Consider the following 27408-nt stretch of genomic DNA (forward strand, 5'->3'; position numbering starts at 1 on the left):
GGATGGTTGAAATAATGAAGAGAAGTTCAGTTTTGTGTTGAAGATGAGGGTCAGTGAGAAATGTCTCAGCTGTTATGTTATCCTGATTTAGTAGACAAATGAAAGGCTTGTGTGCATTGTATTGATGTGATGTGACTGAGTGCATGCAGATGCATCATGACCTAAAGTCTGCTGGACTTATGTTTGGAGAGGTGTGAATATATAGTGAATACATACAGAGAGAGTCTGTTCCTGGGAGAGGCCAACCATAATTTCTGGAAAGATCCCAGCAAATCACAGTGAAATTATTCAACTAAATTTTATTGCTAGGATGTGGTACAAAATAAGATGATTTATCAGTTTATCCAAAGTTTTGGAGCATGACAGACACTAGAGGTTATTACCAGTGGTAATAAGGGTCAGGTACAAGGCTCAGAAGCTGCCCTAAAGATTCAGACAAAGAAACTTAGAGGTTCAGCTGTGTGTTTTGAATGCCTGAGGAAGGGGCACTTAAAAGACTAGGCATTATGTGCCTAAATCTCTAGGCTCCTAAGTCATTATCTGGATGTAGCCCTTAGTGTAGGAAATCACCAAAGGATAAAAATATTATTGTCTCTCAAATATTTGCATGTACAGACAGCCAACACTTATAGTTTCTACTGGTCAGAGCCGAAATAATAAGACCTCCAGCCACAGAGACTTAAAGGCAAAATGCCATAGGTAGATCTACACCATACAGTCCAGGTCAGCTAGGCATACCCAAGCTAGCTGGTATTTCTACGTGGCCCAGACACTAATCCTATATCCATCAACAGTATAGCTGGGTCAGCATGGTGCTATGCTTGGGCTAGTTAGCTTCCCTCAGGAAAAGTATTTGGTGTGAAAAATCTGTAGCACAACTGTTTTTTTAATTCAGGAGTGGGGTGGGGGGGAGGGAAGGCAGTGTATTCCCCATCTGAAGTCCATTGTTCAAAATCATTTCTATTACTTGAAAAATGATTGGGTAATATTTAGATAGCATTAGCAATCTATTTCTATCAATTATTTAAAAGGAATTAGTGCAAATAATGCTTCATTTTTCAAGCTGCTCTGCTGCTTGAAATAAAGATGTATTTAGAGAAATGCTGAGATTTCTGAAAGAGGTCTAAAAACAATGGAGTCCCCCTGAAAAAAATGAGCAATGGAATGTGCTCAGTTCCTTTAGAAACCCAGCCTCTGCCTTCAGAGTTTTCTCAGCAGTCTATATTTTTCCCCCATCACTAGCAAAACAAGGATAAAGGCTTTCCCAAGGGAAATCTGTTTAAGCCTGTTGCAATGTCTGTGAGGAGTATGGGTGCTGGTGGAGAGTGATACAGGGAGGAACTGTGCTGTCAACAACAGGAAGTTGGTGAAAAATGAGCGGTGCCCCTGGGGAGGTGAATGCAGAGCAGATGGCTCTAATTGTGAGTCACACTGTGACAACTGACAAGAGAAATTCTGCACTCTTGACACTTTAAAGATACCCAAAATACCAGAGAGCACATTCCATGGCTTCTTGAAGACTTCCATATCGAGGGAGCTGGGGGGGGAGAGCTCCAACTCCTCCTGTTTCCATCACTAAACAGCCCATAAAATTTGCCGTTGATAAGCTTCCAAGCAGCCAAACATTCTAATACTTAGATAAGTCACTAATGTTAATAAAAACACTGAAGCAATAAGAAGGAAGAGGTGCAAAGGGGATACATGTGCAGGGCAGCACCAGTTGCTTTAGATACTGATCCTTTCAATTAAGGGCGGTTCTGGATAAGAAAGGGGAAAGTAACATCCTTGTTTATAAGCACTGATAGATTTTGAAATCTCTCTTTTTTTCATCTGGAATGACTGCAAGAGCATTTTCTCCATGTATTTTGGTTATTGCCCGGATACAGAGTTGCAGATTTATATTGTGTTTCTTTAGTGGAGTTGCAAAAAGTCAAGACCAGAAACCATTTATAGTTCGTTGCCAATTTTTTATTTTGGGATGAATGTCTGGCTTGGGTAGGTCTGTAGAAGTCAACAGAGCTATCCCAGAAATAAGTTTTGTTTGCTGCATTTGCTTGCTTAATATCACTGCTTTAATACCAGTACCATGATACTCGGGTGGTCTCTCTCTTGAGCATACCCTGGTTGGGTCACCCGCACCCTCATAACATAGATCAACTCCTTTACTTGGGACTCTGTGATCATTAATATCAGGCTGAGGTATTATCGTTATTCTTCTCGTACCATGCAAAAAATTACCCTGGATATTTGGGGATGGGAGGGAGATTTCATAGTATTAGGAATATTTTTGATGAGCATCTCATTCTGGCTGGATTCAGATAGCTCATATTTTGGCATTCTCTACTGCCTCTCAAATAGTTATTTGTGAAAGTTGCTAACAATGGAAAAGTGCATATAGTCACGTTGGAAGGCAGATAAACTACACAACTGTTCTTCTTACAGCTGTTTAGCTGCTCCCCAAGGGTGTAAAGCATATTTGAATGTCTCTATTTGAAGTGATGGGTTAGCTCAGGCAGATCCCACAGTACAGCACTGGAATTTCAGTCCAATATTTCTGAGCTAAATAGAGATATTCTTTCCTTTTCTTTGTTATTAATTTGTTTTATGCAATGTCAATTAACTTCAACTCACAAAGTTTTCTGTAAGGTAAGTCTGCTACATAGAAATACCTAAGATGAACTGAACAAGTTACCTTACCGCTTAGCTCAGCTAATTTGTCCCATTAAATGCCTCTATAAATTGCTGTACTCATGTTGCACTGTGTCATCTGGAAATTCCACTGAGTAACCTTCCACTTACTACTGCGAGGTTATGCTCCTGAGGTTACGCCAATGGTACTTCTTTGCCCGGTTCTTTTGTATTAGCAGTATGGATTAAAGTGAGAGTAATTCCACTCCTTGGGCATTTTGGAACAAGAATTTGCCTTTGTAACTGCTCTCTCAGTTTGACATTTGACTGACTTACGAGCAGGTACTTTATATGTCAGCTGTTACTGCCATTTTTAAAGATTTTTTTACCTTTGTGAAAAACCCAGAATTTACTGCTAATGGTAATAAACCTACTAAAATACTTGCATTTTCATGCTTTAGAATTTGTAAATTGTATAACATACATATATGTTAGGGCAAATTTTCAAAAAGTGTGAACGCTTTTTACATCTAACCCAAAGAGCTATGCAGATACATGTCCTATAAGTCTCACGGGATACGCAAAGCCCTGTCATCATTCTGTGGTATCACCACTGCCAGATAAGCCTACTATAATGTAACGCCAACAAACAGGAGTCAGAGAGCCCCCAGTTTTCACATTTCCTGTGAATTTTAAAGTTTGCATGTTATGTTGTTATTTTTTGCTGCTGATGGAAATGGAGGGGGTGAGAAGCAAGTAAAATGTGATCTTTGGTACATGAATCTTTGGCAAGGATTGAGACCATGACTCTTCTCTCCTTTGAAATGCTTTCACTTGGAGATGTTGTATGATGCTGTGGAATTTCTTTCTTCTCTATATCTGTGTTGGCTAAAGCAAGACGGAGAAGCTTGAAAAGGCTCGCCCTCCTCAAAGAACGCTATCTGATTCGTAAGCATTCCTAGAGGTTAAGGCTGGTGACTATCAGGAAAGCAAATACTTCACGCAAGGGTAAGTCCTCTAATTGTGTTTGTGTTGAATAGCTGCCAGATCCCCGTGTCAGGATGTCTGCAGTCACGGCTCTGATCTCACCATTCCTTCCTAGGCTATTGCACAATTGTGTTGCATGTTTGTGGTAGGAGAGAAAGTTGGAGAGCAGGACTATGAAACCATCTCAGGGAAGGAAGCCATGTTTTATTTTAGTTGCTTGGTTTGGATAGAAGCCTGTAGGAGATTGAATAACATTAAAGAAACATAGTGTGGCCCATTCATGGAAACCAAACCTGGTCTTCTATACAGATATGTGAAATATGAGGTTTAATAGCCAGGGTGGAAAAGGAAATGTCAATGAAAATGTGTTCATTGGTGTAGTAGAAATCTATATGTACATATGTGATAACTTATTACTTGTTTTACAGGGAATCTCAGCTGTAGTTGCAGGGTCTCTTGGGCTTAGGCTTGCAGATGCAATGAGGGAACTTTTTGGAAAACTGCTTGTGAATCTTCCCCTGTGATGGATTACTTCCAGGATCTTTTGTGGCAGACAAGTGAGACAAAAAAGTGACAAATCACAGGTTATTTGTGAGAGAGGAAAGAGGCCCAGATATACCGCAGGCCATGAGTTTAGCATTGGAGAGAGAAGGAGATAATGTCATAACTCCTTCAAGCCAGAGCAGAAGCATGTTTGAGACTCTTAGCACACGTAAGAGTTGAAAGCCACTCTGGTTACACAAATATTCAATTCCTCAAAGAAGACAGCAGTCGCCTTAGCCACAGAAATTTTGATTAAAAGTAATATCCTGATTATCCCACTATCATAAATCTTTTCTGAGATCATCAAGTTGTGCATTACTGCAGTTTGGTCAGAACAAAGTGAATGTCACAGAAGCCTAATTTTACTACTGAAAAATAGTAAGAGGCTGGATGGCTATTACCATCATGTTGTCTCACATAATAAAGTATGGAGAGCTGGTAGCGGTGCTCCAACAGGATGTCAGTTCCATTTCCTAAACCAGGAAGCAGAAGATTGGACTATCCACAGCAATAAAGAACATGCACAAATAATACTGGGGAAATCAGAAGTTAATCTGAATACCAACTCAATCTAATCAGTATGTATAGCTCCCTGCCAACTGCTCCATTACCTGAAGCAGGGGTCAACTGATAAACATCAGTCAGGCCTCTCATAAAAAAAAAAAAACAACCTTCATCTCAAATTCCATCATTCCTGATAAGCAGTAACCGGTTCTTCATCTCTTATTTGCAGTTCATATCCTGAGCTACATAGATTTGCTGGTAGAGATAAGGATATGAAGAATTAAAGTGATTTTAATATGCATGTCGCAACCTGTTAGCCTCTCTCGGGCTGCTACATCTTGCGTTGTAAATAGAGAGGGTCGGTCAGTCTACTCAAGAACGTGGGATCTGGCCACATGTCATTTGTTTATCAACATCAGCCCAGATGAGTATATTCAGGGAAAACAGTACGAGTCATCAGAACAGAGAAACTGATGATTGTAAAGAAAAAAAAAAGTAAAACAAAGTAAAACAAAGTAAAAAATAAAGTAAAGAAGTAAAAAAAAAGGTAAAAGGTAAAAAAGGTAAAAAAGGTAAAAAAGGTTAAAAAAAAAAAAAAAAAAAAAAAGAAAAGTGAGCAAGTGAGAAAGAGCATGACCAAGCCCACTGTGTGTCTAGGGTCATCTTCTGGAGCAGGCAGAGCAAATCTGGCAGCTGAAGGTGGGAGAAGGGAGAGCAAGCGATAATCCCAGGCTTTTGAAAGATATGACCCAACTGGCATCAAACCATACCACTTGTATTTGGATTTCTTTAGTGTACTCACCCCTGTTAGATATTTGTCAGTTATAGCTCAGACTGTATTTTTTCACCCTTCCTTTTTATCATGGGCAAGATTTTGCTATCATAAAATATAAAAACCACCAATCAATAGCAGCATAACAATAGGATTCATAACAAAAATGGTTCCTGTATCTGTATTCTGATGTTTGAGTCAAATGTGCATCTTCAGTGATCTATCCAATATTTTTCTAAATGTTTTGGAACAAACAAAAATTGAATTTTATGCTTGCTAAGATATTACAGAACTGAGAGAAAGAAGGGTTGAGTCAGCTGCATTATAATGCAGACTTCTTTACTGCAGGTTAGAGGCTTCTCAAAGTAAATCTGATTTATTTTCCTTTCTAGGAAAGAGACTTTTTTTCATCATGTACTTCAGATTTACAGACAAACTAATCAAAACTAATCAAAAGCAAAATAAAACACAAGTAATATAGTATCCCAAACATGCTTTTAAACATTGCTGATACAACTTTATTTATTTCAATATATTTTTGATTCAGTTATGTAATAAATAAGCCAAGATAATTTCCTTCAAACAAACCAAGGTTCCCTTAGCTTGTTTGCTTGACTTCAGACTTAGATAAAAATATTATGTAACTGTAATCACCTGGGAACAATCTGCCCTCTTTACTCTCAAAAGTTCTTCACTATTTCTTTACCTGCTCAGGAAAGGAAAAAAAACAACCCTATTTGAATGAGCCATGTGACTTAAATTTAACTCAGTTCAGTAATGATTCAGGACTTCTGGAGAACAGCTGCCTGTAGACAGCTTATATATGCTTATATTTATGACAAGTCTATGTCCAAATTAGAAGTAATTCAAAATGAGTCAATGAAACATTTTTTTCCTTTTAAGAAGTGATATTGTCAAAGTGGAAAAAAAATCTGTAAAATTGTAAAATTTAAATAATTATTTGTGGAAAACAGATGTATTATTTCATTTTGTGTTTCTCCATGAGTTATCATTCTTGTTACTTTCCAAATCTACATAAACGTCTTCTCTCCTTCTACTCCTTACTTTCAATTTCAAAGGGAGAAATAACGGGATAAAAAAATAATTCAGTTGAAATGCCTAGACAGTAATGAAATAAAAAATTCTACACATCCTTAAAAAGCGAGACACCTGCTCTTGGATGGGTGCAGCTAATGGGCCAGACTGACATATCATGGGAGTGTTTCAAAGGTGCGTATGAAGTTAACCATACCAGTCCTGAGGAATATAAATGACTGTTGTTTACTGGGGTTTTCTGAAGTTTGAAATTCTCCCCCTCAATATGGGTTTTATGGGGAAGTCCACTTGAAATATATATAGCCCATATAGCCACATTTGAAAACAACCTGTTACCACCAGCTAATATGACAAGGATAAACGTCACTAATTCTTTAATTTTCCACAGACAAACAGTATACCAGAAAATATGAGAAGCAGGAATAGCCTTGCCTTGCATCTCGAATTTTAATTTTATTATGATTTTTACTCCCAAATTGTCTTTGAGTAAGAAATAAGGTCTGAATATTTGTCCCAGGTAGACAACGTTATCTGCTTTTGCCTCTTGTCTAGCAGAACCCATACTCCTGCCTACACTCCCTGTTGCATTTGTTTATCTAAAACTGTACTAGAGAGTTATGGGCTTATAGAACTGTAACACTTCATCTTGATGCATGAAATCATTACATTATTAGCTAAAAGTCTGTTAATCACACAGACCCCTACCCCCCAAATATATATATATATCGATTCTATTAAAAACAACTTTCAGTGAAAATTTTGCATCTGTAGAAAAATTAGGGAGTACTGTACAATAAAAACAAATTCTAGCTATATTAATGCATAACTTGCTGGTCTCAAGGCCTAATTCAAACATTGTGCTGATCAAAGTGCACCAAATTAATTTAGTTAGATAATGTCTATAGTCTTACTCTAAATCCTTCATTTATGTTTATATTATAATCCTTCATATATATTTTCAAGGTCTATCAGATGAAAAGAAAATGAAAATTTTTTGTTGAAATCCTTGTGGATATTCTAATAGCCATAATAAGAAAACTTTTTTCTCATATATTCTACCCTTAGAAAACCATCATCCCCCTCTATATCCAGTATTAGAGATTATTTTGTGAAATTGTATGTGTAGTCATAAATGCAAACTGCTTTTTTTGGACTGTTTTGTTCTTATGTTTGTTTTCCATGAAATACCCTTCATCTGTTCTTCCTGTTCAATAACCCACTGCATGTGAACTCAAAGCAATAACCATGTTATTTCTTTTGTTCCAATGACTCACTTTAGTTAGGAACAAACTCTGTGGTTTTAACTGTTACTTCTGAGATAATATCATATACTGCATTCTGACATAATAATGGATTTTAATTTAAAATTATGGAGAAAATAAAATGATCAAAAATAGCCTGTAGGTGATTGAAAAAGTTGTATATAAAATAATCCTCAAGTCTGGATTTATCTGTCTTTCTTTTCTACAGATCAGGGTTTTTTTTCTTCTTTTTCATTCTTTTTTTTTTTCTTTTTTTTTCTTTTTTTTTTTTTTTTTTTTTTTTTTTTTAAGACAGTTCTTGACACTTGAACAAATCCCTTTTCTTCCCCTCAGTAATGTGGTTAACTGTCTGGAATGTGAGCCACTGGAAATTCTTCCCCACAAAAGAATCTCCATTAAGCTTTCAAACAGAGTTACTTCATCCCCACAGCTGCATGGATAGAAGACTTTCTAGTGCCTGAATACTTACTGTATATGTCATCCTTAAATTTAATTTTTTTTCCCCTGCCAGAGCTTTAGGAGCAGGTGCTAGCCTTTTGCTTCCTTTCTGCTTCCTCTATGGGGAACGGGCTGGAAAGAGCCAGCTAATTAGAAAAGTCTACAGGGAAATTAATTCTGCAAACAGCTGAGGAATGGCATTTCATTATAATGTTCACTTTGTCTGTCAGCAGGGTCCCGATTGGCTTGACAAGTGGCAGTTCTCCCAGATGTTCCACATTTTGTGATGAGACCAGAACCGCATCATACATTGCCCATTTACTAAAAGACATGATGGAGTAAGAGTAAGTATGCTAAACTAGCCCATAGAACATGCTGTGTTGCTGTGGTAAGGCAAGAACACGGTATTTTTACCTATGCTTTGAAGCATAGCAATGAACCAAATCATTTTTGGTAGTTTAGTTCCAAATATTGCCTTTGCTTTCATGTAGGGCTGAGGCACTGAGAACGTGGGTGAAAAGAGACGTACGAAACTACATAGTGCAAAAGGGCTGGATTGTCCAAGTTAGGCTTGCATAGTGTACACGTCTACAAATATGTGCAGATCTGTAACATGTCTGAGCAAAACACTTACTTAAACAGTTGGCTGGTTACGTGCACATGAAAATAGTCAGATCTGTGTACACAGGCTTCCTTGTTCGGAGACACTGGTGGCTTAAAACTGCAAAGGCCATGCACTTTGAAGGAGGCCTGCGTGCAGTGTCTTCACAAGCAGCGCTGTCTTGGAGAAGAACATGAAAGCGTTGACAGTCTACTCATTTCTCAGGGATCTCATGAGTCCCAATTCAGTCGTCTTAGTACTTTTTACTTACAGGCTAGGGGATTTGAGCATAAAACCTCTCTTAGACACTTAACCTTCCTTAAGAGGTGTGCCAGATTCTCAGTTCTCCTTGCATGACAGCCACAGACCCTTGCGACCCTCAAGCCAGGAAAAAAATATATACTAAAAAGTCCTCCCCCCAACCACATTCCTTTTCTGTTCCTTCCAAAACCCCAAACTTTTTCCTCAAGCTATTGGCAACATTAGATAACTCTTGCCAGCAGACTTTCCCTGTGCACTGTTCTCAGATTGATTTGGCATCCTCTGTCTCCCTCCTGCTGGAAGATGGCCATAGGCTTTGCTCTGGTGTTGAGCTGTTCAGAACTGGCCCCCGGACTCCCTATGTCTGGGAATTGCCCTGGAGGAAAGAAGGACTTCTGGGTTCCCACTGGGTAATAAAGAGCTGCTTTTCTTATCTTTTTGGTCCAAACATAATGTTGAAGCTGAAGGTGTTATGAATACCTCCTTTTGTGGCAGCTGGCTGATTTTCTAGATGACTTATTTTCCCTCAGTTGGTCTGGTATCTTGAGTTTGTTGCTGTACTCTGTATCTCTGTCATGAGTATCTGAATACATTTCATTCCCGTGTCTCCTTTAAATCAATAGATCAAATCTAAGAATATAAAAAAATAATACATTCATATATAAGTCTCATGGAGCTATGTCACTTTTCTGTAGCTGAAAAGTTTCCAGTGTATTTTCCTTTTTTAAAAATGTTTATTTTACTGTAACAGGATTCTTCACTTTTTTTTGCCTTTTCCCTTGCCCTGTAGTCCCTAAGTGGTAATATTCTATATTCTACCTCAAAGTAAAACCTCATCTTTCTTTCTTTTCTTATCAGTATGTCCTCTCTGCTGTCATTACAGTACTTAATTCATTGCACAATATTGGATTCAAGGACAGTTTTTAATAGTGAATAATCTGTATCTTAGTTTCAGTGTTACCATGGATAAGTTCTTTGAGAATCACTTGAGTATGTACTTTTCTTTATTGAAAAAGTCAAAATTTTTGCTATGCTTATGCTTAAATACGATGATCTTTCAGCACTAAACACTAAACAAACTAAAGGGTGTTGGCTTCAACAGGGTCATTTTCGCAGAGGAAGATCACTCTCACAGCTGAAAATAATAGCATTCCTTCCTTTGCCTTTAAAAAAAAGTCAAGCTAGTGTCTATACCTTCTAAGTTTACTTCAGCTGATGGCAATTATAGTTTTCCTAATGAGATGTAATTGCTTATGAAACCAATGGAATTAAACCACTGCTAAATATTAACACATTTCCCTTATCTAGTTAATAATAAAAATAATCTCATTGTATGTTTCAGTAAGTTTCTGTAGTTATGTAGTATGTTAGCAAATTAGAAGGACCAAAAGGTGGTTCTCTTCAGATGTGTAGCATGGATTGTCAAATGTAAGCAGCTTGATAATTCTAAGGATGTCTTTGAGCTAAAGAAGTCTTGATGTCTACATATAGAAGATTTATTCTGCAGCCACGTTTTCTGAATTAATTGACTTTTTAATTTTGAAGTCCTAAATGCATCACTGCTTGGCAGTTTTCCGAAGTGCATTGTAATATATCTGATATGCATTTTATGAAAATGTGTTAAGTGGTCCATGTTTAAAATTAATGCTTACTTGCATTTAAAGCAAACATTCAATCACGTTATTAAATGTTGTTATCACATATTCTCCCCCAAATTACAACTCTTTTTGTGTGTAGTAATTACATGAACATTGTCAGCTTAAACTGCTGAAATGATTGTCAAGTGACAAATATAGTATGTATAAATATACATAAATGTCTAGCTAGATTGCCTTTACATGCTACTTAGTTAAAAGTTTTCAGTGATTTAATTTTCTATTTGTTGTGACCTGGACGTTCAAAATACTCACCCAGCTGACATGGAAACATCTCTCCCCCCATCCCCCCAACTTACAATAATGGATTAAATTAATTCATGAAAAAAAAACCCATACGATGTTAGTGGAGATTCACCAGAAGGGTTTGAAAGGAATACTTTTTTTCCCAAAATTCAGCAAGAGTCAACGTTGCCTATGTGCATTTAGGATCCAAAAAATGTAAGTAAACAAGAAAAGATGTTCTTCGAAGTTACTGAATAACTGTACATTTGCACCCCTAGCTTGATGGTATATCTGATGAATCTTTATGAGTTCTCCTATATGGTGTCAGCTGGAGTGGAATCAATATGGGATGGCTTCATGTCGTGGCCATCAGAAAGACTGGGAGGGATCATGCTGGAAAGGAAACGTCCGTATTTTGGAAGCATGGGGTGCTTGCTTCATTTTGGATAAAGTGAAATGCTTTGTTTCATCTTTATGTGCTCCGAGAACTGAGTTTGTCTGGTTTTCAAGATATCTACCTTCTTAAAAGCTTATATGATTTCAAAATGGTAAAGCTAGTGTTAAAAAAGTTAAAGCTTTTATTTACTTATTTATTTCCAATTGAGAATAAAGAATTCAATAATTTGAAGTTCATTTACCCCAGTTTGGGGAACAGAGCTACTCACTGAAGTTGATCCGAGTTTGGAAATGGTTTTATTTATGTCCCACTGTTTTTCGATTAATTTTGTACTCATCAGCTCTAGCTATAATGTTGTTTCATTTTGCAAGATTTTTTGTATGTGTTTTTCACACACATTGTAAGGGTTAATAAGTAACACCAGTTTGATTTATGGCTTTTGGCTTTTTTGTTTGGATGAGTTTATGAACAGCAATGCTGTATTTTTTTAATTAAATTCTTTCTTCCCTCCAAGGCTATTGCTATCCAAAACAAATTGAGAACTTGTTTAGAAAGTTTACTTACACCTTGTATTGTTATGTGCACTCTTGAGACAAACTTGCATCTGGGGTAGATATATACAAGGACAGCTTCCAAATTTCAAACTAGAAATGTTTAAATTTTCACGCTATCCCTAAGCTTTAATATATGCTTGGCTTAATAATATTACTTTGTGGTATTAACATATTCTATATTTTACACAACAGACATGTTTCTGAAAAACTTAAGCCATTTTTTGATACATTATTGTAACAGCTGCAGATAACATCCCTGCTTGAATTTCTAGATTGTTCAGTAAAGTCAGTATGCATGAAGCATTTTATGTATTGCACTTTAAAAGATTTCCTCTAACTGCTCTAAGAATATGAGTGTTATTGAGTTCTCCTAAGTCCCATCTATTTGTAGGCATGGCCTGGAAAGGAAGGAAGGATAAGGAGATAGTGGGAGTGAATCAGTATTTTTTTGCAGTGACACTCTTGGGTTATTCCAGTTAGTCAATTAAATTTATAAACTTCTGACTGCTCTGCTGTCCATCACAGATGAGTTGCTAAAAAATGAAAGACTAGATCTTGTTTGCTGCTAGTTCATGTGGTGTAGCACAGATGAGAAAACAGGTAGATATTTATACTGGCCTCATTCTCTGATCCAAGGTGCTGCCAATTTAAAGCTGAACCACCTCTCCCACAAACCAAGCCTGCAGAAGGGTGGGCTTGTCCACAAAGGGAAGATGTACTAACCTTCTTCTAATGGTCCTTCTCCTCTTTTTCCTCTTGCAGAATTAATGCCTGCCTCAGACACGCTGTCTTGGGAGCTTTGGAGACAGGTTGCTTTAGATCTTTGAAATTTTAAGGGCCTTCTCATCTGAACTGCTAGGAGACTTTCCAGGTTACCTTCAGATGACATATACAGTAAATCCCTTCATCAGTCCTGTTGGTGCTTTTGAAACAGTGGGTGCCTATCAGCAGTACATGGAAATGAGATGGATGCTGCTAAACCAGGCTACCTTCATCCAAGTCAGGTAAGCAGATCTCGGCAGACAGCTGACTTCCTTCACAGTAGTGCATGTGAGGTGTTACTAGCAAATGCTGTGGGCCTGGCAGTACAAATATCAATGCATGTTTCTTGGTCTTCAGAACCCTCTTTAGCCACAAGATTGGGCACTCGTAGGTATTAGAGATACACGTTAGAATGTGAACATGGGCAGATACCTTAGTTTAGGTGTATGTTTGGAGTCTAGCTAATAATTAGGTTGTGTATAAGTTTCTTCATCTAAACAGAACATAGATAAGCAAGAAGGTTTTACGGAGATTTCTACCTTGCTTTTGAAGTTTTCTTAATTTTAATTAGTCATCTAATCATTCCACTGTGTGTATCAGCAATTTCCAGAGAGACAAGTGCTTAACTGTACCGAGGAATAATCTGCATATTGTTGCCAGAAAACTGTTCTATTAAATTCATCTGAAAGCCTGCTATTATCATAAGAGAAGCGTGTTGAACGTGGTTAAGGGTAATAGGTCATGTTCCTCATGGCTCAGAGAAATAAAGGCATGGCATGAGGTTAAAAAAGAGATTTCCAGAAAGGACCAGGAATCTGTTGCCATAAAAAGTCAATGAAATTTTTAATGTTGATTCCCACAGGAAAAAAAGTTAGGCCAGTATTGACTGGTTCTGAAATCTCGCCTTTAATCCCAGCCTTCCAAAACAGTAAATAGATAAATAATGAAATTCCCTCTGCCTATCTGCCTTCTTTCCAAATAGTGGAAAAAACCCTGAAACCTCTGACCTGTACCTTACCAAAATAAAGAGAAGAGAGGTTGTTGTGTGTTTTTTAAGCACATCTAGAAAAAAAGTTAAAAATGGAAATTAGATAAACATATAATGACTTGTGACACATTTGGCAAATTGCATTGTTTTCAGAAGTATGCTCACAAAAACTGTTGTGTAAGCATCCACTTGCTCAGTTTGAGTTAAAAGAGTTCCTTGCCAAGAAGGGGAGAAAGAAGATGACCAGTTGGCAAAATTCACCCTTTCTGCTTATGTTTTCTTTGACTATGACTCTCAAAGTCTTTGGTAGAAATGACAGTTAGTATTGTGTTGCTTGTCTCTTACAACTAAAGCACAGGAGATTAAAGTGAAAACATGAAAACATGGTACTTGAAAAGTTATATTTGTGGAAAAGAGACAGATGACCTGACAGACAAACTTGATGTTCAGAAGTACATTAAAAACCTTTAGATACTCAGCATTTATGAAAATCAAAACACTTATTTAGGAACTTAAATTATGCACTAAGCGACTGCCCCACACTTTCACAACATGCCAGGAGGAGAGCAGGAATAAAGAAAACATAAAGTTTTCATCCTCCTTGTAATCTATCCTAACTACTAGACCATATAGTATGAGGAACTAGAAAAAGTTGCAAGTCTGACATTTTGCTTCACATAGTCAATGCTTGAAAGACATCTGGCTAATTACTTACCACTCTGTTCTATTCATTAGTATTCTGTAGGGTATGCCATATGTAGTCATATAGGATTTGTCCAGAAGTTGAAATGTTCTTTTATTGCCAAAAAATTTTGATCAGCATGGAGTGAGATCACATACAGAAAGGAATTCTTGAATAACCATTGAATTATTATTGGAACTGAAATAATTTGGGACCTCAGCTATCATCAGATACAGCAAAACATTTCCTCCTTCTAATGGAGGACATATAGTTATTGATCAGACAAAATTGGCTGAGAAACATTTGAAAAAGATATTGGCTTCTTGAAACTAATTTTGCCGTTGAGGTACCTGCCAGATATAAATGGAGTATCACATTGTGTTGTTTTTTCTAACATGAAGAAAGATTCAAAAGGAATAAATAGGTATGATATAAAAAGGATAAGATTTCGGGGTTCATGCTGTTACTGTTTATTTCAAGGGGCCCTTCTAAATGTTTTCAGCCCTCAAAAGCCCTTCTATTAAAAAACAGAGAAACTTGAAAGAATGTTAGTAAACTCTGTGTGTGTGTTTTTTTTTTTTTAATTCAAGTGAAAAAGATTATGATGGATATACCTGATTATATGGTCAAAGTTGAGAAATTTTAAGATAATCTCAGGTTCCAGAATAACTCAAGTTATTCACAAGTCAGATTAATTTTCAAATACATCACTTAAATAGATGGACAGATATAATGCTTGTGTGAAGAATTTTCCAAGTTAGTTGCAGACATTTAAGTGCATTACTGATTGCATGGGTCTAACCTTAGCATTGTGACAATAAAACTTTCATCTGGAAGTCATGTAGTCATGTATCAAACATTTGCATGTCTAAAACATATTCATAAACTAGACTTTAATGAAACATTTAAAAATTTTTATTGTCAGATTTATTCTAATTTCAAATGATATATCGTACACCTGATCATCAAAATAACAACAGGGTTCTTCTACTTCTGCTAGCGTGCCATAACAGACTTGTATAAGTAAAAATATAGAATACCTACCGCACGAAAATTAGAAAATGTGTTGTGTATGGATAATAGCTATTCAGAAAATGTTACCATAGGGAAAACTCAGAAACTCTTAGCAGTATCTCAGCTATTCTTAATTGTGATTCCAGTGCTACACATCAGCCACAAGTTGTTATTTATACCTGCATCTTCATATCTTAGAATTATCTTAAAGAATGTTAAATGAAGGCTAATTCTAATTAACAATTAATCAGTTACTATTTTAAGGGAGCAGACTTATATACAAGAAATTCAGGGCTAAATCTGCAAAGAATACAATGCTGGCTTCTGTAACACCTAACTTCAAGGCATCTGCTGGCTATTAGGAATTTTTGCTCCAAGGTTTGGCACCCCTCTTCCTTGATGAATGTAGAGGAAGAGTTAAGTCAGCTCAGAGGAGTGTCACTGGAGACCAGCAAACTAAGCTCTTCCAGTGAAAAGCAACAAGATGTCAGCTGTATTCCTTAGAGCAAGGCATTTAACTCTACTTAGGTTTCTCCACTGTGAATCTGGTGTTTGAATTAAGCATCTCATCCAAACTGGCCAAGAGAAATCTCATCCCAGTATTTTAAGTGCTCATTTGATAGGTGGCTACTTGTTTTCAAAAATCCTTTCTGCTTTGGTTCAAAAGCTTATTTCTCTGGCTCCCAGGTCCTTTGAGATGATGATGCTCTGATCTCAATGAAATAGTTTAGTTAATGTATATTAAATACTTTGGGGGATGAGCAGGAGAGTGCCCAATCAACTGATCGATCAACTGATTGATCAGTCAACTTGATCAATCAACTCGATAATTAGATATTCTTTGGCAGATGGGAGAATAGCGTTCAAGTTCCTGGTGTAATGAATATTCACATGAGTTGCACAGAGAAGAACTTCAGTGGGAGAGGGTGATACATGATGGTCATAAGCTGCCAGGATTTACCGAGGCACAGCTGTGTAAGTCAAATATATTAGTGCAATCAGTATTCAAACATGGAGTCATATGTATGGAGACAGGATATCAAGCCAGGGACTTGTGAAAACTATCTTTCTTCACATGCACCACAAAGAATGCCATCTCAGTATACAGGACTTAGAGTAGTAACAGTAACTCTACTGTTTCAGCACTTTTTTGGTATAATTCAGAAAAATCATGGAAGATGCCATTGTCCAGTGAGAAAACCTTTGTGAAGACAAATAACAGGAGAAAGAGAAAAATAAAATCCTTTACTCTGTACACTTCTTAGGGAAAGCATACAGAGAACCACATGTGCAAACTGGCAGAGAGATCGGATTGTTTTGTCTGTCTCTCCAGCGAGTTGAGCTGTAACAGACTGGCAGAGTGAAGAAATAACTGTGAAAACAAACATGTATCACAAAGAGAGGGTAGAGTTCTATAGTATTTCATTAGAGAGTGAGTAGTCAAATGTTTATGTGAACGTGTGGCTGGAGGGGCACCCTGCTTACAACAGGGTAAGGATATCTGTGGAACACTGCTCTGGAAGAATTTGCGATGAGATTTCCAGCAGGAAACTCAAAGGCTAAGCACGTGTGTTTTCTTCCAGACCTAAACCATTGGACTCTCCAATTTTAGATTCATATTGGCAGAAAATCTTCACTTTATCCAGTTTAACATTTTTAGGCCAACTATCACAAAACTATGACTTTTCAGCCCTGTTGACAAAGACTGGAAGCCACTGAGAAGGTAATGTAGCACACAGACTGCGCATTGAATCTGCTCAGTCATCTCCGCACCCCAAAAGCAGGTAGCATTCCTGCTCAGAGGGTGTTTAAGGGAGTTATTCCAATTTGATCTTTCTCCTGTACACCCTTTGTGGGAGGAAACATTGTGGAGGAAAACTGAAGATGATCACAGAGATCCTGCCACATAGATTTCATGGTGTTATTCTCTACAGGAAGAGACAAAAGTTCTTTCCTCAAATTCCTTTCCCCATGTTAACAAGAGGAAGAATATTGTCTTTTGTTAATGTTTTATTTTGCTCACTTACAGTTATCTTCAAAACATGGTGTATATATAAGGATGCTGTTTATTAGGCATGATTGTTTTGTGTTCTGTAAAGAAAATGATCCTTTGGGCCCATATTTGTAATATGTGCTGTAATGTATTGTTTGCTGAGTGGCCTTATCTATAATTCAGAGAGTCCTTTGTGTACTTTGGAAGACCATTTGGCAAACTCTATGCAAGGAAGTCATTTAGTTATCTGGCTGCATTAAGGGTGAAATCAATTTAAGATGAATTTGTACTTGTAGAAGAGTGATATGAAAAAAGCAACCTAAGTTCTTGGCTTTGGAGTAAGTAATTAGCCAGTACCGCGAGAGCCTTGGTGAATGTGCAATCGGATATCCTGTAGTGGATCTAGAGGAGCAAATTAAGAAAGTATTACCCCCAACTTTCCATTCCTACTTCACAGCTGGTGGTTACTTCCTCAACAGTTGAGATGTGGTATGTACCTTAGCAAGTTAAAAAGTAGCTAGATTAATTTAAATCACTGTCTCAGATAATTCAGGGACAGAGAGCTGGTCACTCTGAAATGATCTGAGACTTCATTTCAGTTTGATTCCTTGTCTCCTCCTCTTGCTGCTACATGACCATCAAAATGTTGTGTAGGGGATGTTGCAACCCAAATGAAGGCAGAGCTCCCACTGAGATTGACTTCAATTCCAGAACGCCCAGGTTCGTAATGCAGATTTAGAGACTGGTTATTGAGAACACACTACTGAGTCTTTGCTAAATGAAGATGCAGTTCACAAGCATTTATTCCAAGTCATTTTCAATATAGTGATAAATCTGTGCAATTTTATTTCTACCTCAACAGGACATTGGACATTGCTAAACTGTTTAATATATGCAGCTTGATACTCTATGCTAAAAATGATCCATTAGTGAGCTGAGTGACAAAAAGCATGTGTCTTAAAAAAAACAAAACAAAACAAAAAACCCTCTTAAGGTTAAGCCAAGATTGTTTGCATTTTTTTAATGTTATCCAAATGGTGTTCTAACTGAAGATGTTAATAATTAAGACGTGCAATAAAATTCTAGAAAGAGTTAAACTTACTGGCAGGCTTTATTCTGCTAGTGTTCTGTTTGACATAATTCTATAACCTCTTCCCTTCAATAAATGTCAACTGTTTTGTTTTATTTTTTAAAATTTCTTAAATGTCCTAGCTGTGAAGAGAGCCAGAGCATGAAAATCATCGGGGATATATCACATTTTACATTTGCATGCTTATGGTTTTTGTTAGGGTGACTGAAAGGCCAGAGAAGATGCTGTAGGAAGACTTTCAAGCAACAATATATATGGAAGTTCTTTCCAACTCAGTGTTTTGAAATACTTTAAATGCTTTAATCAAAGGGCCTTGCCATGATCAACTCTGTAGAGGAATAAGAGTAATATTTCCACAATAAATATTTTATTTTTGGTGGTTAACTTTCTGTGAAGACCACCAATAGAGACGTGGGGATATTTGATGACAACATTGATTTAAAAAAAATGCGAAAAACTTATCTAAAGGCAGAAGATGATGACAGTTTTCAAAAATCTATCCACCAGTCAAGAACTGCTGCAGCTAGACAGTAAAAACTTCATTGGTTTTACTTTGAAGCTTAATCAGTCAATGAAAGGGTCTGTATGATATAGTGGTATCTGACACTAGGGAGCCAGCCTCAAAGGCCTTTGAAGTGCCTTCCACTCAAATGTCCTTTAGAAGGCAGAATAACATGTTAAAGTAAGAGCTTTGTGGTAGCTCCACATCAGCTGTAGGCACCCCTCTATCCATGGCTTTTAGTGCTTCTTTCTGTTGGTCGCATGACAACATGGAATTGGATCTGGTCTTTTGTTTATACGGTACTAGAGCTACTTTTGCAGACTAGGTAATTCATAAACATCATCAAATGACTGACTCGTAAAGGCCTAATCCATTTCCTACCAGGAAAACTGAAAGACTCCTAAATCTTTCCTGGGACTGAAAGAGTGTGTCTGTGTACTATGTCATGGAAAGCACCAAGCATGCTCTTCATTCCCACCCTACCTCATGTTGCCTTTGTTATTTGGAACAGGACAAGCAGGAAAAAAAAAAAAAAAGACGAATAGAGAGTTTTCATTGCTGTATACACATACAAATTTATGCTGTTATTGACACAGAATCTCTAGATGAGATTTGGTCTCGGAAAACTGCATATTATGGAGCCTAAGGCCAGAAAGATGGTTCAGGTCCTAAATAATCACTTATCCTACACATTTTGGTAGAAATTAATAATAATGTATCATTTTGCACAAGCACGAACTGGGACCTGTACAGATAATTAGTAAAAGAAGCTAATTTTGATGAGTGAAATTGGACAAAGCTGTCCCTACATGTCTTTCTCCTATTGTCAGGGCTGACAGAAATAAGGAAATATAATAAGTTTAATCCTTGACCCAGCTCTAGCAGTGTTTCCAAAGGCTCTTTCAGAAAATATAAACATCCTAAAGGAAACCTAGTCTGCTCAGCAGTCACAGATCTCTCAGTTGTATGTTGAAGACATAGCAACCTAAACTACCTTTGAAATGACTCTATTTCAAATCATTCACTTTTATGAGCTATATTTTAGAAGACTTAATACTAGTAGCACTAGAATTTATTACAGACGAGGACTTAGCTTGGGTTTATGTTAGCGTATAATTTGTAAAAGTCTGTATTAAACATGCCTTACTGAGACTGGCAAAAATTAGAGGAAGGAAAACACCACTACTAACTTTGGGCTACTTGCTTTTGCACACAAAAGGGATAGATACTGGCTTTGATTCAAACCTCAGGTTTGTTATGTGAGCTTCAAAACTGCACAGAATTGATGAATTGTTAGAAAACTAATTGTTATAATTGTTATAAGTCCAGAATTTCCAAAGCAGGTGTGTTTTTTTAGAAACTCCGTTTTGATTAAGGATTTTAACTTCCAATGTAAAGATTAACCAAAGGCCTGATCAGGAAATACACTAACAGGCTTCCATTTAGTTATGAAGAAATATTCAATACATAATTCAAGAATTTAGGCCTGAACTGGCATCCTGTTTTATGCCCATTGAAGTCAATGAAATTTTATGGTGTACAGGAAGTGCTAACAGACGTCTTACAAATAAACACTTAGTGAATATTTATATAAAATATGGTAAACAGAAAAGAGAAATAACATTACACATGGTGGTGGTCAGTCTTAAATTACTGCTCTTCTCCGGCAGCTGTTTATAGTTCTACAAGATAATAGGGCCATCATTATTTTTCCAGTGCTTTTCAAATTGCGGCAAGAGAGAGTTTCCCCTCTACGCACCCAAAGTAAAAGCAGGTTTGTAATCTCAGTTTAGCTGCATTTGGAAACTAGTCTTGTTTGCAAATGATGAAAGGAAGCCAGTCAGAAACCTAATTACTAAGTTTGTCTGTAGAAACAGTCAGTTTTTCCAGGGTCACTCTTTTCCTCACACTGAGCAGCTTCTCTGCTCTGGATTATGTTTTCAAACCCTTAAAAATGCCTCTTTATCGTTTATACAAGTCAGGAGCTGTAAAAATTAAAGAACACATCAATATCTTTGAAAGTATGTTTTAGAAACTATTGTGGTTATACACTTTTTTTTTTGTTTGTTCTAGTTTATTATTTAAAACAATGTATTACTGTAACACCAAAACGTTCTGGCCAGATTTCAGCATGACATTGTTTGAGACACTGCGCAAGCACAGGACAGGATAATCCATTGCTGTGAGGAGCCTACCCTTTAATTTAAAGGTATGTATGTTTCTTATTCTTTCAAAATGAAGTTCAACCTATTATTTAATTTACCAGGAAGCTTCTGTTCAAAGGTGATGGTGATGGATAATCTTGAATTAAGTGAAAAAAAAAAAAGTTTGGATAAATTAGATAAATAATTATAATAAATAATGGTATTCTAACAACCAGTGAGACATCTTGTGTTTATAGATTCTCCTGAAGTGTTATGTAAGTAATGAAAACAAAATGCTGATTATTCAAGAAACAAAAGCAAATTCCAGAGATGTAACAGATGGAGACTGCCAGAGCTGGAAGAGAGTGAATATTTTTAAAAAGTTATGTGATCACATAACTAAATTGAATGGATTAGATATGAGAATTCACAAATAATCAGCTGAGTTAGGTTCTGTTCTTACTGACACCGAATAAATGTCTAAATTTCTGTTTCTATACGTACACACTAGTTTACAAACCTAAAAATAGGGAGAAGCATTTATTAATGCTGAAATTAGTAACACTGCAATCATGCATTCAGCCAGCCAAAACTATGACATGACTTGAATGACCAGTTACACATAACAAAGTGATGATGGGGCAAATAGTTTGAGAACAAAAGTTCTGGCAACTTGCTGAAAAAATTATGAGTATTACCTCCTTAGTATTTGCCTCATAGGCATGACCAAAAGTGACACAGCAGAATGGCAGGAAGGAGAATGGAAACAAAAGGAAATGACCTAATTTTTCATTATTACAATGCTTGACAAAGCTGGAGGTAGTTCCTCTTTCTCCAAATCATAGTCTCAAAAGACTATATTTTCTCCTTAAAGAAAGAAATATGTAAAAAAAAAAAAAAAAAAAAAAGAAAAGGGAAGAAAAAGCCTTTAAGACCAGCATGGAGGAATCCGTTTGTCCAGTAATGTGTTTACTGTGAATAACTGCAACAGACTGAATTGAAAGACTCCTACAACTAAATTTGTGCTGCATTATTTCCTAGACTGTTCCAGACAAATACTAGATGTGGTGATTTATTTAAGAAAAGACGCCTGGAACTGATGGCCATGATCCAAGATTGTTAAGAATGATCAACTCATTGCAAAACATTTAAGTGGGTGATAACTTGGTCACCAATCTCAAATGGTGCTGGTCTCTCAAAGACACGTCCCCTTGTTGTAATAACTGGCAGAGCTTTGAATATGGAAAAAGCCTGTGGTCTGCAGTACATATAGATTAGTAATGTGAGGTAATGCCAAGAGAATTGAGATCAAAAGTATAAATTATTGTAATAAATAACTTTTACCAAATTAGTTTACATTCCTTATAACTGTTTCATGCTCAGCCCCCAAGCACTCTGACATGCTCTGAACAGAAATTATGAATGACAATTTTAGCTGGATTTGAAGATCTTTAAGACAGGACTTTTACCCCACTCATTCTCTGTATTTGTTGTTTAGCTCTGCAGACCCTATATTTTATTTGGGAAAGCTAAATATTATCTCCATACCAGTATTAATAGATAGTTGTTACTGGATGTCCAGGTTCACCTGGACTTGAAGACAGAGCCTGATGCTTACGTGGAAAATGTTGTTCCTTACAGAACATTTGACACAAGTAGTGACATCTAATGCTAATGCACATGGCAGGATTGGAGTGTGGGACCCTGAAAAGGTCTGAGAGGGAAAGTGAAAATCTACATATTTGTGTTTGTGCATGTATATTTACATGTATGTGTGTCTGTGTACAACAACACAAATTCTGTTTACTTGTGGTAAGTGGAGATAAAACAGATGTTTTTACTGGATTTATTGATTCCCGAGGTCATAAAGTAATTTTTTTCCTATTTTGTGCTGGGTTCTTTTTTATATACAGTTCACATGTGGATGGTACAGCTTTGATGGGGTACTGGAAGTATGTGACCAAGTGCGCGGTCTCAGATGAACATCCTTTTTCTTTTTGGTCTACATTTCCGTTTGGTATGTCTTTATTGGCTTGGCTGCCTTCCTCCTCTTTACAACTACCTTTTGATCAAAGAAACAGAAGAGAGCTTTCTTCCTTCCCAGACACCGTGCAGAAGTCCTATGTGAAATAGCCTCCTGTAGCCCACAAGTCTCTCATAGTGATAATTCAGTCAGGTGACAAATTCCAATCTTGCCCTATGGACCTTGTGCTGATGCTGATAATCTCTTTGGGGAATGACAGCAAGGAGACTGGAGGACTCTAAATTTTATTGGCAAGATCCTGAGGGTCTGGCTAAGGTTTTTTGTAGATTCCTCAGGGAATCAGCCAAGCCTCTGTTAGTCTTCTGTTGATACAGCTTGTGGCTTGATCCTACGGATAGGCTTGAGAAGCTCAGCTGTCCATTTAGCCAATTCAGTTAAATGCAGGATGGTGCTGACTGAAAGCTACGATCAGCCAAAGGTGTCTCTTCCCCTAGAAGAAGATTCTCTGTATGTCAGCAACGAAGTGCAAAGGGGCACACTTGTGTTAGCACCACCCAGGCTGTCAACAAAGAACTTCTGTCCTTAGAGCTATCAAATGAAATTCATATGAATTTCTGACTCTTCCTAAACCACGTTCCTGCCAGGCAGAAGAGATCACAAGATTAATCAGCATTCTCTCCTTCGCCTTGTTGCATCTCTACAATTTTTAAGTACTGTGCCTATCATAATGCTCCCAGGAGGTTTCCTTAACCACAACATCTCATCTCTGCAAACAGCTGCTTCCTTTTTGCACAAGAGTTCTTGGAGGCTTGCTTCACTTATCAAAACTAAGCCACTGAAAAGCTGGGAAATAACTAAGTTCTACTGGGAGATGAAATCCCAGCGCAGATGGACAGATTTGCTTAACCTATAAAATAATTCTGGAATAACTATTGTCTTGGCAAAATTCAAAAATGTAACAAAGTTTGATTGTTCTTGGCTTCTCCTGATTTGCTTACTTTGGGGTTATTTTTTTGACCCTCAAGATGCACATGTTATTCCCATTACTGTTAACAGGAGTTATATATACACACACATGTCTAAGGGAGCCTTGACCATTTACTTTTAGTGTTCCAAGGTCAGCTGAAGTCTGGACCTTTTACTTTCTCTATGCTCCACTAATTGAGAAAAAAAGCTTATGCAAGACTTCCTTGGGGAACATGGAGTCTGCGATTTTTACAGCCCATGAGGCTAAAATTCAAATATGAACCACAGCTGTTTGGACGGGAGTCCTGGACCTCTTCATTTTGAACTATAGTGACCTGTTCAATCTCACCAACACAGGAAGCTCCAAGATCCCGGCGTAGCTATTGCCTGGGATGGGAGATTTGCCTGCCAGGCATATCTGGGTATAGTAAGCAATTTATAGTTCTCTGGGATTTGCAGGTGGAAAGGCTGTTTACACATATACACACACACACATATGCATTTATATACACATCACATTTTTGTGTGTCTGTACATATATATGTACATATATATGTGTGTGTGTGTCTATACATATATCAAGCTTTTAATATATATTCACCATTCTAACAAGCTGACCAAATGTTCTTGTTGAAGATGATGAAGTTCTTTCTTGCTAGGTACAGGTATTTCTGTGAGTCCTGCTGGTAAGAGGTAAAATAAGAAGAAAAACAGAGTGTAGAATAAACTTCTCTTTTGATTTAAGTAGTGATAGACCTCCAGTACCTTAAGGATTTTCTTCACTCAGCTACATTCTGTGGAGTTTGCCCATCGTGCACCATCACACTTCAAAAAATTTGTGAAGTGGAAAAAATGGTTTTTGGCTCATGCTTCAGGAGGCAACATGCAAGAACTCACTGTGATGCAAAAGGAAATCTTGTACAGCTCCACAGATAGGGTCAGTGTTGTACATTCAGATGCATCTACTAAGTTCACACAGTCATGGCAAATAATGCAGACTGAAGCAGAAGGGCAGGCTCCTTCAGTCACCCGGTGGGAGTCAGCCGTTCTTCTGTGGCAGAGCTAGGAGAGCTACTGAAATGAACTAAGTCACTATTCTCTATACCTGTGACCCTGCAAACACTTTGAAGTTAAGTATGTAATACATATAAAAGTGCCTGCCCAATGGTTTCACTACAATTACACAAATATTTAGAATTACACCAATGAGAACCTTAGACATGATATTCTGGATCATAGTTAATCCGTTTAAATGGACTGACAGTCCCCCTTCCAGTGACCATTATGACTTGCATCAAGTTATAATCTCAGTAGAAAGTGCTTGACTGACTGTGTTTTTCTCTACGTCAGTGATGGATCTTCTCATAGCCCCTTATATTTAGAATCCAATTCCATTATTTTCAAAAATAATATTTATTTTCCATATTAAATATTGATTGTAGCATGCAAGATGAAGCATACTTTGCTCCATTTTGTGTCTGACCTTTCACATTCATTTCGCTATTGCAAACTACGTAAAATATTATGGAAAGACTGGAGAAAATACAACTTCTTATCTACTGATATAATGAATGTCAGTCTTTGTGCATCTAAGAGCCAAAGTAATAGAAATTCCAACATTCATGCTTATTGTCAAATATTAGTAAGTAAAGGCTAAGTAAATTCTGTTTGTTTTAATACGGAAATAATTTTGACTGCATCTTTGGCTTTGTATGACATGGAAACTGGTGATTGTTTATGCTTTGCTACTTTTTTTGGTCTGCATTAAAATCCCACATGAGAAACAAATTTTTCTCTAGGAACAAAATGTTACTTTTTTGGGTCTGCGTTCTAATTATTTGTGTAGTATGTCTGTTTCTTTTCAGTTGGGAAATGCAAAGCGTATAAAATCCAGATGGATAGCACATGATGCTGGAGCCAGCCCTGGCCAATCAGCCACGTCACTTGATTAAAAGAAGCCTATAAGAATTTAAGTAAAAAACCAAACCCCAGAAAATTATAAGAGCAGTAAACTGGCTGCAGTATAAGATTTCATCATAGCTCTGACATTACTTTTCTTTTGCTGGTTGACCTTCCCGCACCTTCTTAAAAGTTAATCTGCAATTGTTTTTGTATTAAACATACATGGGATTTTGTGATTAATGCCCTAAATATGGAAGGTGGAAGATACATGATAAGCAGGATGGGGAGGAAATTCATCATCAGACATCAGGCCACAAGGACCACAGTTTGAAGGGCAACAGGGACTCAGCTGAGAGAAATGCAACACAAGTTACTCCCAACATGAACTGTAATGCTGCAGACCAATTTTCTTTGCATGGATTTTGTCTGTGACCGTACAGTCTTTCAGAGTGCAAGCAAGCACATATTCTGGCAATTAATCACAGGTCTTGCAGTGTGTAAAAGCTCTTAAATATACCAGGGGTTTCACCAAATCTGAGAGTGAGATTTTCTGAGAGGTCTAATACAGCCCATGGAAAAAGTCTGAATGCATCCCAGGCAGGCCTTGCAGGGGGATGAAGCTGCATCTGGAGTCCTTAAGGACACTGTAGGAATGTTTATTATTCTTTGTTTATTATTCTGAATGTATGCTCTCCCTCTTTTTCTCTTTCTCTTCCTTTGTTATTCGTGCAATAAAATTCCTCTAGGCATATAAAGTAAGTCATCTGGGATTGTGCAATTCCATCTGCCAGGAAGTTGGAAAAGCCCCTCTCCTGTGCAGAAGGAAAAATAGGGACTCATCTTAACCATTGAGAAATTACAGAATTACAGCATTTGTCTTTGGGTTATATTTATATAGCAAAGCACTGAGGCAAATAATTGTGCTTCTCACTGTTAAAAACTCAGCTTTTATTCTATCCAAGGTGCTATGTTTATTTAAAACTTGAGAAATAATTTGTACATTTTAAAATAAAGCATGCAAAATACATTAAAAAAACTCAGTGTCAAAGTTATTTTTTCTGCCAGCGGGTGCAGAGAAGGAAAAGGAAATGAGTAAGTAGAGAGGAGCGTCTTTATAGCCACATGGCTAGTGAAATTTTCTATTTATTCTGTGGGGAAAAAGCAAAGTAGCTGAATAGCTGCTGGTTGGATAGGTGCCGGTACTATTTTTATTGGCAGGCAACTCTGAGTGGCTGAAAGGTGGTCATTAACACCCTGACACAAAGTGCTGACAGGGCGATTATAAGATTAACACCCCATGTTATATTAACAGTGTCAAAACCTCCTCTTACCTGTCAGTGAAAAATAATGGCACGAAGGAAAACATTATAGACATACTGAGATTTTTAACATTAAAATACCATGCAGCTATCAACTTTTTCAAATTGGACTAAATATCTAGATGACCTACTGAAGGCCAATAATGAAAGAACATATTTTAAAGTACAGTTTCACAGGG

The 27408-nt window shown here is 37.1% G+C and overlaps 1 long non-coding RNA gene across 1 annotated transcript in view; it reads left to right on the forward strand.

Moving 5' to 3' along the window:
• LOC112996808 (uncharacterized) overlaps positions 1–26937 on the forward strand; it is a 269650-nt gene extending 242713 nt beyond the window's left edge. The window contains exons 9-14 of the long non-coding RNA XR_010388946.1: positions 3523–3636; positions 6514–6664; positions 8424–8534; positions 12646–12887; positions 20988–21123; positions 22100–26937. This is a non-coding gene — a long non-coding RNA (uncharacterized LOC112996808). The remainder of the gene's footprint in view (positions 1–3522; positions 3637–6513; positions 6665–8423; positions 8535–12645; positions 12888–20987; positions 21124–22099) is intronic.
• Positions 26938–27408: the final 471 nt, after the last annotated feature.

This window comes from Dromaius novaehollandiae, chromosome 4, assembly GCF_036370855.1.
Source record: "Dromaius novaehollandiae isolate bDroNov1 chromosome 4, bDroNov1.hap1, whole genome shotgun sequence".
Lineage (NCBI taxonomy): Eukaryota > Metazoa > Chordata > Aves > Casuariiformes > Dromaiidae > Dromaius > Dromaius novaehollandiae.